The following is a 15,433-nucleotide window of genomic DNA, read 5'->3' on the forward strand; positions in this document are numbered from 1 at the left end:
TCCTTTCCTTCTTAAAGGTCACATCTCCAACTGCAGTCACACTTTGAATTGCTGGGAGTTAGGACATCAACATACAGATTTGGAGGGGACACAATTCAGCCTATGCCAGGATCTGTGAAGAGAACCCATGAGCATGCACATGGCTGCCCCAGGAGGGCTAGGGGATCCACAGCAGTGACCGTGCACTCTCAGCAAACCTGGGTGGAGGGTGGGGCTGGGTCCTGGGTGCCAGTAAGAAAGGCCCAGGTCCGCAGGGGCAACTCCCAGTCCTTATAGAGCCATGGACACAGCCACAGACCATCAAGGACCTTCTTTGGAACCAGGCCAGAGAGCAGATGTCACTTGTAAGGTCCAGGGCAGAGAGAAGGTCTCAGGCCCACTTTTCCCAGCCCAGAAGTCACCCTCCCAAACATCCTGAGCTCATTCTGGGAGGAGAAGGGAAAGGGCAGTGGGGGATGGGATCAGAAAGACTGAACTAAGAAAAGCTCATTACCTAAGTGAGACCAGGAAGTTGTTTTATGGTAGCAAGGAATTCTCCCTCCCCAATGTCACCCCAGAGAAGGTCTCATGGGGATGACGATGTCAAGGATGAAAAGTTAAAAAGCAACATTTTCTTTAGGCATCTGTTTTCAAAAGTAGTGTGTCTCTCATTTCTGCAGTTGGGACCATAACACAGTTGATTGATTAACAAAGAAGAAATGGAACAATCAGAGAGCTGGAAAGAGTCTCACTGTTTGAATCGAGGCTTTCATTTTACAGATTTCACATTTAATCCTCCTAACAACCCTCTGAAGAAACTGAGGCACAGAGAGGTTAATGACTTGCTCATGGTGAGAGAGTAGAAAAGGTAGAGCCCTCTGACCTGTGGCCTTGCTCATTATGCTGAGCTGCTTCCAGACAAGCTCATTAGTCCCAGTGCTGGGCTGGAGCCCACTGGCCCCCAAAGGACAGGGATGGCTTTGTGGCTAATGTTGACCCCACAGCTGTCCTCTCAGAGCCTACATACTACTGAACGCACAGTAGGCCTTCAGTAAAATATTGTGGCTCTTTGTGAAACACATCTTGGAAATAGCACATGAACTCCACCAGTACTTCTATTGTTTTGTCACTTGGGCATTTCCCAACACCTGCTATCTGAGGTTCATCTGAACCTCAAAAATACCTAGAGGTCAGCAGGAAGGTTCTTGTTCTGGTTTTTGTTTAGATCCACAAACATTTCCTAGTTACCACTCTGGATCAGGTCCAAATGTGCCCTGTAGATAGGGAAAAGTCAGACCCATAGATAGATTCAATATGGCAGAAGGCCAGCTGCGGTGCTTTGAGAGCACAGAGAATGAACACTTGTCTCCAGAGGGGGCTGGGAAGAGCTGATACCTGGTCTGAGGCTTCTAAGAATCTATCTTTAAGAACGAATGTATAGATGTACATGCTTTAGAAAGTTAAACAGTACTACAGTAGTTATAACAAAGCTAGTGACACCTTACTCCACCTGATCTCTTTCTTGGTTTTCTCTCTCATTTTGGCAGAGGCCATCTCCTTGTAGCTTTCAGAATAGTGATGCAGAGGAGTAAATTTTTCTTAAGAATGTGTGTGTCTGAATATATCTCTACTCTACTGTCTTACTTGATGGCTGATTTGAGCATAGACTTCTAGGTGGGCTAGAATTTTCTCTGTGAACTTGAAGACCTAGAGACTTGTCTCTATCACTGTTGAGAAGATTAGTGGCCTTCTGGTTTCTGATTCCTTGTATGTGACCTGTGTCTTGCTCCCCTCACTCTCTGTGCAAGCATTTGGGATCTTCTTTTTGTCCCTGCTGTTCTGAAAGTAGATAACAGTGTGCCTTCGTGGATCTGCTATCATCCATTATGCTAGGCAGGAGTGTCTAAGAGGCCTTTCTGCAGCGATGCAAATGTTCTGTATCTGTGTTGTCCAACATGGTTGCCTTCAGCCACATGAGACTATTGCACAGTTGAAATGTGGCCGGTATGGCGGAGGAACTGCATTTCTGATTTTATCTATTTTTATTTATTTTTTATTTTATTTTATTTTTATTTTTATTTTTTTTAAAGATTTTATTTATTTATTTGACAGAGAGAGACACAACGAGAGAGGGAACACAAGCAGGGGGAGTGGGAGAGGGAGAAGCAGGCTCCCCGCAGAGCAGGGAGCCTGATGCGGGACTCAATCCCAGGACCCCAGGATCATGACCTGAGCCGAAGGCAGTCGCTTAACCAACTGAGCCACCCAGGTGCCCTGATTTTATCTATTTTTAATAAATGTGTATCTAATTGTAACTTGCCACATGTGTCCAGAGGCTGTGTATTGGACAGTGCAGTGTATTGGCCTTTCATTCTGGAGACTTGCTCTTCAGTCCTGGGAAATTTTCTTGAATTATTTCTTTCATTTTATCTTTTCTTTGTTCAGCAACCGCTATAGTCAGATAATGGAACTCCTTGAATTATTCTCTAGTTTTCCTATTTTTTTCCCTCCCATTTTTTGGAGTGAATTACTTACATAAAATTAACTTAGTAAACATATCTTTATTTAAAATTTTGATATTTTACCCCTCATTTATTTTTTTCTGATTGACTTATTTTTATTTATTTTAGTTTCATATGTAGAGTTCAGTTATTTGTTAATTGCATATAACACCCATTGCTCATTACATCAAGTGCCCTCCTTAATGCCCATCACCTAGTTACCCCATCCCTCACCCACCTCCAGCAACCCTGTTTGTTTCCTATAGTTAAGAGTCTCTTATGGTTTGTCTCCCTCTCTGATTTCATCTTATTTTATTTTTCCTTCCCTTCCCCTATGGTCCTCTGTTTTGTTTCTTAAGTTCCACATATAAGTGAAACCATATGATAATTGCCTTTCTCTGATTGATTTATTTTTCTTAGCATAACTATACCCTCCAGTTCCATTGAAGCTCAGATGTCCATTGACATCTGATGATGAATGGATAAAGGAGATGTGGTATATATACACAATGGAATATTACTCAGCCATCAAAAGGATGAAATCTAACCATTTCCCTCATTGATTTCTTTGTATTAATATTGATTTTTTAAAATATTGTGTTCAAATAAAGTGTGTTATTTATATGATTATTAAGAATTTGGCAATTTTGCCCTTAGGTGGAATACCTCACTCTCTTCGCTGGTCCCAGGCCTGCTTGGAAGTCCCAACTGAATTTTCTAAAACACTGTGTTGGTAAAGAGAGAATGAGTTCTCCTTACTCCTGCTGTTTGGTTCTTTTGGAGTTTAACTTTTCTTGACCTACAAGGCACTCCACTCAGGGAATTGTTTAGAGACAAATTCTGCCCACTAGGAAAGGAGGACAAGTGGGTTCTCATCCTAGAGTTTCTTTAGATCCTACAGAGGTGGGGAAAAAGTGAAGTGTGTTGGTCCTGCTCTCTGTCTGCTCTGTGTTTACACAGCTGGACAGACACTGCAGGCTCCAGTTAGAATCCAGGAAATAAAGTCTCTAAACATTTATGTTCTCAGTGGCTCCTCACACAGCAGATGGTGAAAAGAGCCATTTACACATAATCAATAAGAAGGAAAAAGGTCAATAGTCCACATCCAGCAAACTCTCACCTTTTAAATTATGTTTCATTTAAAACTTGAACTCACCTCTCCTTCTCCTGCTAAAAAAAAATACATTGCATCATTTGGGGTTACTCTATAACTCTTGTCCTCTTTCAGCCACCAGTTGAACTATTATTGAGTTCATATTCAGTAAACATTTGTAAAGGGCCTGTGAGGGTCAGTTATCTGGCTGGGCAAAGTCAACAGATATACCAAATGCCATTAATTTATTTTATTTTTTAAATTTTATTATGTTATGTTATTAGTTTTTGATGTGGTGATCCACGATCCATTGTTTTTGTATAACACCCAGTGCTCCATGCAGTACGTGCCCTCCTTAATACCCATCACCGGGCTAACCAATCCCCCCTCCCTCCTCCCCTCTAAAACCCTGTTTGTTTCTCAGAGTCCATAGTCTCTTATGGTTCATCTCTCCTCCAATTCCCCCCCACCTCATTTTTCCCTTCCTTCTCCTAATGTCCATTAATTTATACTCCCACCCTCCAGTCTTGACAGCTTACAGAGTAAGAGTAAGATCCCAGATATATGCATCTAAAAGTAGTATTTATGTGTTTGTAAATCATTATTGTCCTCCATGTTTCTTGTCTCCTTTGTTTTTGTTGTCAGTAAGGCTTCATTCCTGGTTCTCATATGCTTGTGTAACTGTTGCAGATCCACCTGAGAATGAGCACTCAAGGGATTATTAAAACAGAAAAACCCATTATTCTCAAGGTTGAGCCAAGAGATGGGAGTGTGGACAGAGCCTGACTTTCTCTAAGGACTTCCCCTTTGTTCTTCAAGAAGCTGTGTCCCAGATCACCAGAGACCTCAATTTTCTTTGTGAGTAAAACCCAGAAATGAAGATGGCCTTCATGTACTGCCCATGATGGATGACTAGGGATTCTGTACATTCATTTAGCTTTCCCAGTGTCTGTGTGGAGCATTATATATTGTGGAGAGTAAAGGAGGTGGTAATAATTGCCGGAGATGTAGACTCAGCCTGTCTGGTTCACACAGACTACCCCCAGTTAGTGCCAGCTACTCCCCTGAGCACCGATCAAGAATAAAACTTTCTCAACAATTTTATCAACAAACTTTAATGAAAACAAGAATTAGTGTCATGACTGTGCTAGAGACATTTATATCATATGCCTTACTTTGAATATTTTACGTTAACTATCACACTGAGCCAGTCAATCAACACCTCTTTACAAAAGTATTAACTGATGGTTTTGTGCACATTAAGGGGGAATCCGTAGAACTGATGAGTGAGAGCCAGCGACCATCACAGTCACTGGGTGGCTGGAGCTTGTTCAGAACTCCAATGTGATATGTTAAGATAGGTGAGAGTTAACCCACTGTGACTTTGCCCATGGCTCAGAAAGTATATTCAGAGTTTAACTCTACAGGTTTTGGAGCGCATGTTTTTTATAACTCGACCGAGGCACTTAGTATTATATGATTAGTTTTGATTTAAAGTTTTCATCTCATCTGCCCGGCTGTTCCGGGAGGCAGGGAACATACTTTCTCTTTGTGTTCCAGCCTCAGCTCCCAACTGTCCCGACACAATGAACATGGAATCAGAGGTGGTTGATTGGACAGCAAGGCTAAAAGCATTTGTCCATTTCAGTTGGTATCAGAAGCTGCACAGGATTCTTCCTTTTCCTTCCCCTCCCCACTGCTTCTTTCCCTTCTCCTCTCTTCTCTTCCTTTGCCTTCCTTCCTGGATCATTCAGTCCTAAAACCATAGGTGGGGCACAGCCAGGTGGGCAGCCCCACATTGAGGGTCAGGGGCAGAGAAGGAGTCACAGTGACTCCAAGTTAGAAACTGAGTAGGGTGGGGAGGGTGTCCACGTGGAAGAGCAGCCGGGCATGGGTGTGGGAGCCCAAGCTAGGTGAGAAAGATGTCCACACAGAGGGATGGTCTGGCGAGAGTCCACAATAGGACAGGGTAAAATCTCAACATCACCTCTGGAATATTCTTACCAGGGAGGCAAACCTTCAAGAAATCCTAAAAAAATCAGACAAAACCAAATAAAGGAATATCTACTCCTAATCTGTAACTGGTGTGTCATCTTCAATAAAGTCAAGGTCCTGAAAGTGATTAAAAAAAGAAAAAAGAAAAAACAAGCCCAGATTGGAGCCATTTGCCCCCCAACCCCACCTCACAGCAAACTAAGACTAATCACAGTTTCAACTTATCCCAGGAAGGTGACCTTTTAACAGTCCATCTGAAATTTCCTGATGGGCACTAGTGAATTATCTTCAGGATAGAAACCCTGCAAGTCCATCCCCCAGAAAGAAGGTGTCTTGGCCTGAAACAATCCTTTCTTTTCCCTCTATGCACTTCTTGCTCCACCCTCCTTCCTAGAAAACCCTGCATTTTGTACACCTCCTGGGAGCATCTGTCTACTTGCCAGGTGTGATGGTGCTGATTCATTAATCCCTTAATAAAGCCAATTAGCTCTTCAACTTGATTGTTGGAATTCTGTTCTTTAACAAAAGGCTCAACTTAGACTAAGTAAGTGTTCCAGACTGAAGTAAAGAGACTAAAGAGGGGTGAAATGTAAAATCAGTGACCGAGTGAAGTCCTTCTGCTATAAAGGACATTGGGGAAACAGGCTCTGATGGTTACTTGGCAGTAATGTGTCAGCGTCCACTTCCTGACTTTGAGGGAGAATGTCTTTGTAGGAATTACAGGAGCTTATGAAACATCAGGTCAGCAATTTACTCTGAGATGGATCGGGAACATAGTTCATGGAAGAGACTCTTCTGGAAGCTTGTGTCTGTTCCCAGGAGAAGTGGGTCACAGAAGCAGCTCGAGCCCACACAGCTCTCCATGTCCCTACCTTAGTCTGACTTGTATTATTTAATGCAACAAGGCAGGACCACACAGTGATGAGAGATGGGGATCTCTGAGCCTGGAGCCCCTGGGCATTGAATGCCAGCTCAGTCCAGGGCTGAGTCTAGACCAATCAGTGGTTTTGGGTAAAAGAAGAAAAGGTGCCCCTTTTGCACCTTTAGCTGGACCCACAGGGCTTGGGCCACCCTCCACTACAGACATGGGACCTTGAACAAATTCCTTAATACCTCATTGCTCAGGATTTAGTGCCTCAGATTGTTAAAATAAGGGGATGATGCCAGGGCCTATGTGACAGGACAATTAAACTAGATGATGTGTGTAAGGTGTTTAGGACACAGACTTCGGAGCACGCAGTGAGCACATAATCAATGTCAGCTATTACTTTCATAGCTGTATTATCCTCAGTCCTCAGGAAGCCATGTTGGTTTGGACATTTGGGCTCCAGCCTAGTCAAGTCCAGCTTCCATCTGCCATTTGAGAAAGTAATTGCATACATCTTTCATGGAGGTTTAACTATGAAGGTATTGATGTCTCAGCTGATGTTCTTCAGGAATTTTCCAAAAAACAATATAAACATCCCCCTTCTAGAAGTGCCTTTGTGAAGTGAGAATAATGTGAACCTCACGGAGTTGGAGTGGGGAGGTGTCAGCAGGGGGCGCCCTCACGCCCTACCACACAGACGCAACAGGAAGAGATAGACTTGACCTTGCTCTACCCTACTCTCCCAACTGGAGGAAGAAGGGCTCTCCTTGTACAACCCACCACCCCTTCTGCCTCAGAAGAGCTCAGCCAATGAGAAGCCACCACACTTCTAACTCCAGGGTCACTCCAATGGACTTCAGTTTATAACAGCCTTCCCAGCTTCTCTTTTTCTCCTGAAAAGAGCATACCATAGAAGCCACTTTCAGGCAAACAGGCTTGAGTGATGGATTGTAGAAAGGGCCCACAGCGACCCCCTGGCTGGATACAGACAGGCCCATCAGGTGACCCATCTCAAAATATCCATAGACCCAAACCTACCAATGGGCTACTTACAACCGGGCACCGTTGCCAAAAAGGAGAAAATGCCCTTTGTCACCACACCTCATCTTCCCCAAACAGTCCCCACCCACTGTGGCCTTGCAGTGTATCCAATAAACTTCTATCTCCTTTGTTCTGCCTCAGGTGAATTCTTTCACAGCCTGTGCGCAGGCTTCCACTGGATCGTCGCCCCATATTTGGGGGGCCCCATCCGATTGGGACAGACACTCCATTTATTTTTTTATTTAAGATTTTATTTATTTATTTGACAGAGAAAGACACAGCGAGAGAGGGAACACAAACGGGGAGTGGGAGAGGGAGAAGCAGACTCCCTGCCGAGCAGGGAGCCTGATGCGGGACTCGATCCCGGGACTCCAGGATCATGACCTGAGCCGAAGGCAGTCGCTCAACCAACTGAGCCACCCAGGCGCCCCAGACACTCCATTTAGATACCACATGTGGTAGCCTCACATGGGGAGCCTGCCCCCCCCCCACACACACACATTTGGTGGCCACTGATGAGGGCCTTTATCAGTCCCGGGACGCTCCCCGGATTCTCCAGGAATTTCTGGGGACTTTCCCTCAGTGCGCCCAGGCCAGTACTCCTCGGGGAGCCGACAACCTCCGCGGAGGTGACTCCTTGCGGGGGGTCCCAAGCCCCAGGGGGAACCAGGCCGACGCCACTGCCCAGAAGGGTGAGGGGTCTTCCCTTCTGCCCTTCGGGGAGGCCCTTCCCTCTCTCTCTCTCTTTGCGGCCCTTGCGCAGCCTAAGCCCAGCGCTTCTCAGACACGGAAGGCCCCCTGCCGGGGCGGCTCTCCCGCGCGGTCTGAGGGTCTGAGGGCGAGCAGGTCGGACTGCCCGCACCCGCGAGGGCGCAGGACCCCTGCCCTCTGCTTTCTCACTGCACCCGGGAGGGGTGTTCCCAGCGTCCCGCGCAACTGGCCGCTGGCCCAGGGCGAATCCGCGCGCGTCCCGGGCTCGGGTGGGATCCCTTGCGGACTCTGTGGCGTCTGGGCCGCCCCGCTTCTTGCGGCCTCGCCCCTTCCCTCTCTCGGCCCGCGCCTCCGGCCGCCGTCTTATCTGCGGGCACAGCCGAGCGCGCTCCTGTGAGCGGGGCGTCCCCCCCCTTGTCCCCGCCAAACTGGGGTGCGGCTCTCCCTGTTGCCAGGGCACGTCCCCGCAGGAAGTGCCAGGCCAGCTGCCGTGACCCCTCCGTGGTGTCCTCCGTGGCCACCGGGACGCCGCCACCAGAACAGCCTGCCGCCTCCTGTGGGTCCTGTCCTTTTTCAGGTCCGCGGGTCACCCTGAGTGAAATCGCGACCTCCAGCCGGAGCTCCATTCCTGATGCAGTTTTGGAATATAGGTGAGGTTCGGTGGCGTGGAGTCCGGAGCCGAGGACCAAGAAAGAATTCTTGAGGCGTCTTTGGTGCAAAATGGTGGTTTATCAAAGCACGGGGACAGGCCCCGTGGGCAGAAAGAGCTGTGCTCTTGAGCAGTGGCTGATTATATATACTCAGGAGTTGGGGAGGAGAGGACAAAGGGGGTGTCCAGAAGGACTGTCATGGCTAAAGACTCTCCGGATACTGGAGGCCTGGTTATTGTCAAGCCAAGGTCGTTTTCCCCTCTAATGAGACACTAACATGAAGACAGTTGGGAGTTTCCTGGAGGGATGTTACAGTCTTCCTCTCACACCTCCTTGTCAATGGGCTTCAGGTTCAAAAGAAATTCAGTTTTATTTACATTTCCTTCTGCCTCAGCCTCCCTCAATTTCATGTAGGGGAGGGTGATGTTAGGGCTTCAGCAAACTGAGTTGTGGGTCTCCGGAAGTTAGGTTATTGATAAGAAAGCTTCTTCCTTGTAAATCACTAGGACATTTGTAAACTAAGGGAGACTCCTGTCCTGCAGGACTGTGATCTCTATCAGTTAACCATTTGTTTTTCCTTTGGGGCAGCCAGGAGTGCCTGAGGAATGTCACATGGGGGGGGGGGGGGGGGGCGTTGGAGGTTACCAGCTTCTGCTTTGTCCTCAGCTTGCCTTCTGTTCCCTCATCATTCCCTTTGACGGGATGCCCCTTGGGAATCAGCAGCTGGTCTTTCCCACCTATGGGAGCCTGTCTCCTCCTTTGGACTCACCCTTAGGCTGTAATTTTTTTTTCAAGATTTTGTTTATTTATTTGACAGAGAGACACAGCCAGAGAGGGAACACAAGCAGGGGGAGTGGGAGAGGGAGAAGCAGGCTTCCCGCTGAGCGGGGAGCCTGATGCGGGTCTCGATCCCAGAACCCTGGGATCATGACCTGAGCCGAAGGTAGATCCTTAACGACTGAGCCACCCAGACGCCCCTTTAGGCTGTATTCTTAAAAGCTAGAACAATCTGAACCCCGAGGCCTGAGGAAAAACATATCTTTTTAGGTTTCCTGGCCTCCCTACAAACTCCCAGATGAAGACATATGGCCCATCCATGGAACTCTCTCTTAAGATACTGTTTTCCAGCTTGTTCAGCTTTGCTGGAATTCCTCCCCATGATCATAAGTCCCATATGTGTCTTGCTCAGTGTCCTGGCCCTAAATCGGGACACTGACCTAAGAGCCTTTTACAGAATGTCTTTGGCTGCTAACCAGGCTAACCAGCTGCCTCCAGAGGTACTGGATGGGGACTCTCTTGCTGTTCCACCTCCAAATAGATACAGGGGCTTCTCCCTCATTCATTTCCAGGGTTAATGGCTATAATCATTGGAACCAACTGTCTCTGCTTAGTCTACCTCAGGATGGGACTTGAAGGAATATTCCCAAGCAGGGGTGCCTGGGTGGCTCAGGTTAAGCGTCTGCCTTCGGCTCAGGTCATGATCCCAGGGTTTTGGGCTCCAGCTCTGATTCGACTCTCTGCTCAGCAGGGAGCCTGCTTCTGCCTGCCACTCTGTCTACTTGTGCGCTCGCGGTCTCTCTCTCTCTGTCAAACAAACAGATAGATAGATAGATGATAGATAGATAGATAGATAGATGATAGATAGATAGATAGATAGATAGATAGATAGATAGATAAATACATAAATAAATACATAAAATCTTTTTTTAAAAAAAGAAGGAGATTCCCAAGCAGCTGCCGAAACTCCTTTTGTTTCAGGGAAGTTCCCTGTCTTCTCCCACCCGACATGGACTTATTTCCACTTGATGGTGGAAAGAAAACATGGCACCTGCTCATTTGTCCGAGTTGATGAGCTTTAGAACCGGGAATCCTCTTTCTCTGCCCTCTGGCAGCACTTCACCTCTTCGGCCTCCCCCTTCCCCTCCTATACCATCCTGGGTGCCTCTGGCACCATTGGTTCCTCTTCCTACCTTTTCTGTGAAGTAGCTAGGAGCACCCATTGAACTTAACACAGCCACTTCAGATTTCCGTGCCATTGTCCCCAGGTAAAATTTGACAAAGGGGAACAAATTGATTGACTTTTAAGTGGACCCAAGTGGAACATAATTTGGTATTTAAACTAGTTGAAACTTTTATTCTACCAAGGTTTACTCAAGGTCAAATAAGCTTGCAAGTTATTCACAAAAAGATGACTTAAAAATAATGGTTAGTTTTGTCCATCTTAATGTTTTCCAGAGTAATTGTTACCATAGCTTTCAAAGTGTTTGGTAACCTGAAACTTTGAAGTTTTGCTTGAGTGATAAATTGGCTTGAATTCATTAGACATCTAAATCTTTTCCAAATGAGGTAAGATACTAAAGCGTTGATTACTTAGGTTTGTCTTTTGGCTTCTTACTGCACACAAGCCAAGGATATTTGAGTCTCTTGGTAAACCTGCTTTGTGTTTAATTGATTCATAAATCTGCCATCTAAAGAATTCCAGTGTATAGTCAGAATGGCTAAAATTAACAAGACAGGAAACAACAGATATTGGCGAGGATGCAGAGAAAGGGGAACCCTCCTACACTGTTGGTGGGAATGCAAGCTGGTGCAGCCACTCTGGAAAACAGTATGGAGGTCCTCAAGAAGTTGAAAATAGAGCTACCCTATGACCCAGCAATTGCACTACTGGGTATTTACCCCAAAGATACAAATGTAGTGATCTGAAGGGGTACATGCACCCCAATGTTTATAGCAGCGATGTCCACAATAGCCAAACTATGGAAAGGGCCGAGATGTCCATCGACAGATGAATGGATAAAGAAGATGTGGGGTATACATACAATGGAATATTACCTAGCCATCAAAAAGGATGAATACTTACCATTTATATGGACGTGGATGGAACTGGAGGGTATTATGCTGAGTGAAATAAGTCAATCAGAGAAAGATAATTATCATATGGTTTCACTCATATGTGAAATTTAACAAACAAAACAGAGGATCATAGGGGAAGGGAGGGAAAACTGAATGGGAAGTCCTCAGAGAGGGAGAAAAACCGTGAGAGACTCTTATCTATAGGAAACAAACAGGATTGCTGGAGGGGAGGTGGGTAGGCTGATGGGGTAACTGGGTGATGGGCATTAAAGAGGGCACTTGATGTAATGACCACTGGGTGTTATATGCAACTGATGAATTATTGAACATTACATCTGAAACTAATGATGTACTATATGTTGGCTAATTGATTTTAAATTAAAAAAATAAAATAAGAATTCTGGTGTAACAATTCACAATTGATTACTACTGAGTTTTGAGTGGAAGACTAAGGTTTCTAAGGGTTAAAATTCTGCTAAATGTAATTAAGACTGATGGAAGTAAGGGAAGCAACTCTGTATGTGGGGAAATAGGAGATGTGTAAGAAAGGTATAAGGAGTGGGAATACATTTTTGTTGAAGGAAAAAGAAAGTAACTTTGTCCTAAAATGAGACCAGTTGTTTGGAGAGAAATGGTTTGGGACAAAATATGAATGCAAAAGAAAATTGTAGAAGGTTGTGAAGGGAAATCTTTGGAAAGGAATTTTTTGTGTGGTCAGGATGGACTGGACTAAGATTGAAATGAATAGGTAAAATATGCTGGTATAAGATTGAAATTCTGCTTTCTGTCTGTTAAAGAGACAAGATTTTCTTGGATTATTAATTGCTGCTCTTGGTAAGAAAATGTAAACAAAGTTGCTTTTTCTTTTTCTGCCCAGAAAAACCAGTTTCTATGTTTGGTCTTTATCAGGTCTTTTTGATTATCTGTAATCCTATTTAGGCATGTTCTTTCTTTCTTTATTTTTTTTATTATGTTAGTTAGTTTATTATGTTATGTTAGTCACTACATCATTAGTTTTTGATGTAGTGTTCCATGATTCATTATTTGCATATAACTCCCAGTGCTCATTACAACACGTACCCTCCTTAATGTGCTTTAAAACTTTCTAAGGTTTTTAACAAACTTCGCCAAGATTTAAAATCGCAAATGAGGTCTTTTTGACGAATTAGGAATGTTGATTTGGTATGGTATGTTCTGGTATAAGGTCATCACACTATATTATGATTATTAAAGTGTTATGTGTTATGTGTCACAGAAATAACTGAATTTCCTTATCAGCTACATCACAATGAACTCTCAGATCATTAACAATGTCCATTTGTGATTTTTTTAGTCATTTATACTTACTGTTCAGATGCTCTTGCAAAACGTGTTTCATCTTCCAGGAGATTCATAAAATGGACTTTTGACAAAACACATATTTGATATCTCTAAGAATCAGAAAACAAATGGGGAAGAATTTCCAGAACTGACTAAAAAGCTCCATTCAAATGGAGTAAGAATTAATAACATGGAACTAAATGAACTGAAGAAGATGATTATGGTTTTGTGACTCGTTTGAAACATTGCTCGTTCTCTAATGTTTGCTCTTCCAGATTAAGGAAACTTTCTCCTAAGATATATCTAGGATTGGGGCGCCTGGGTGGCTCAGATGGTTGAGCGTCTGCCTTCGGCTCAGGTCATGATCCCAGGGTCCTGGGATCAAGTCCCACATCTGGTTCCCTGTTCAGCAGGGAGTCTCCTTCGCTTTCTGCTCATCCTCTCTCTCTCCCGCCTTCTCTCTCTCTCTCTTTCTCTCTCTCACTCTGTTGCAAAAATAAATCAATAAATAAGATTTTAAAACATAGGTTCAATTTTCATTTTCCTGGTGACTAATCATATTTAAAAAAAAACTTTTCCTGGGGCGCCTGGGTGGCTCAGTCATTAAGCGTTTGCTTTAGGCGCAGGTCATGATCCCAGGGTCCTGGGGTCAAGCCCCGTATCGGGCTCCCTGCTCGGCGGGAAGCCTGCTTCTCCCTCTCCCACTCCCCCTATTTGTGTTCCCTCTCTCGCTGTCTCTCTCTCTGTCACATAAATAAATAAAATCCTTAAAAAAAACTTTTACTATGTTTATCAGCCATTTGGGTGTTCTCTGTTGTGAGTGCCTGTTCAAATCTTTGCCTGTTTTCTCTTGAACTGTTTGCCTTTTCTTTGGTGATTTTGTAAGGGTTTTTTTAATATATTCTCGTTATGAGTTCTTTGTTCAACATAAGTGATATTCTCTTTATACTCTGTAATTTGCCTTTTTATTCTTTTGATGGTGACTTTTGATAACTGGAAGTTCGTAATCTTAATATAGTCCAGTTTTTCCATTTCTATCCTGTATAGTGTTTTTATGTTCTGTTTAAGAAATCTGAAGTTATCAATATTTTCCTATTTTTTCTTCTAAAGGATTCTTTATTGTTTAACCTTTCATATTTATTTTTTTTAAAGATTTTATTTATTTATTTGACAGAGAGAAAGAGGGGGAGAGAGAGAGAGAGAGCTCAAGCAGGGGAAGCGGCAGGCTGAGAGGGAGGGAGAAGCAGGCTCTCTGATGCGGGGCTCGAACCTACAACCCTGGGATCATGACCTGAGCCGAAGGCAGACCCTTAACTGACTGAGCCACCCAGGTGCCCCTACCTTTCATATTTAAATGACGTTTGTATGTTGTGTGAGACTGGGATCAAAATGTACTCTTTCCCAGTTGAAACTGATACCTAATTTGCCCAGCATTATTTATTGAAAAGGCCATCCTTTCCCCTCTGCATTGTAATGTCATTTTGTCATATGTGTAGATATGTTTCTGGACTATTATGTTCCATTGGTCCATTTATATTACCTTGCGCCAATAGCACACTGAATTATTATGACTTAAGTCTTGATACCTAGTAGTATAGCTCCACCTGTTTTATTTGTCTTCTTCAAGATTATCTTAACTATTCCTAGTTCATTATGTAAGCCCCCCCCAAACTGCTTTTATTTTGATTAGCATTGCACTTACTCTATAGATTGTTCTGTCTCTATCTATAGATAAATTAGGAGAAAATTGACATCTTTAAATACAGAGTCTTCCAATCCATGAACATGTTATATTCCTTCTTTTATTTAAATCTTTTACATTTTTCTTAAAAATATTCCGTTGCTTGTAAATGTACAGGTCTTGCACATATTTCTTTTTTTTTTAATTCTTATGTTAATCCCATACATTACATCATTAGTTTTACATGAATTGTTCCATGATTCATTGTTTGTGCATAACACCCAGTGCTCCATGCAGAATGTGCCCTCCTCAATACCCACCACCAGGCTAACCCATCCTCCCACCCCTCCCCTCTAGAACCCTGTTTGTTTTTCAGAGTCCATCATCTCTCATGGTTCCTCTACCCCTCCAATTTCCCCCGCTTCATTCTTCCCCTCCCGCTACCTTCTTTTTTTTTTCCTTAACATATATTGCATTATTTGTTTCAGAGGTACAGATCTGAGATTCAACAGTCTCGCACAATTCACAGCGCTTACCAGAGCACATACCCTCCCCAATGTCTATCACCCAGTCACCCCATCCCTCCCACCCCACCCCCCACTCCAGCAACCCTCAGTTTGTTTCCTGCAATTAAGAATTCCTCATATCAGTGAGATCATATGATACATGTCTTTCTCTTTTTGACTTATTTCACTCAGCATAATACCCTCCAGTTCCATCCACGTCATTGCAAATGGC

This window comes from Mirounga leonina, unplaced genomic scaffold (genome assembly GCF_011800145.1).
Source record: "Mirounga leonina isolate KUSES-001 unplaced genomic scaffold, KU_Mleo_1.0 Mir_454, whole genome shotgun sequence".
Taxonomy (NCBI): domain Eukaryota; kingdom Metazoa; phylum Chordata; class Mammalia; order Carnivora; family Phocidae; genus Mirounga; species Mirounga leonina.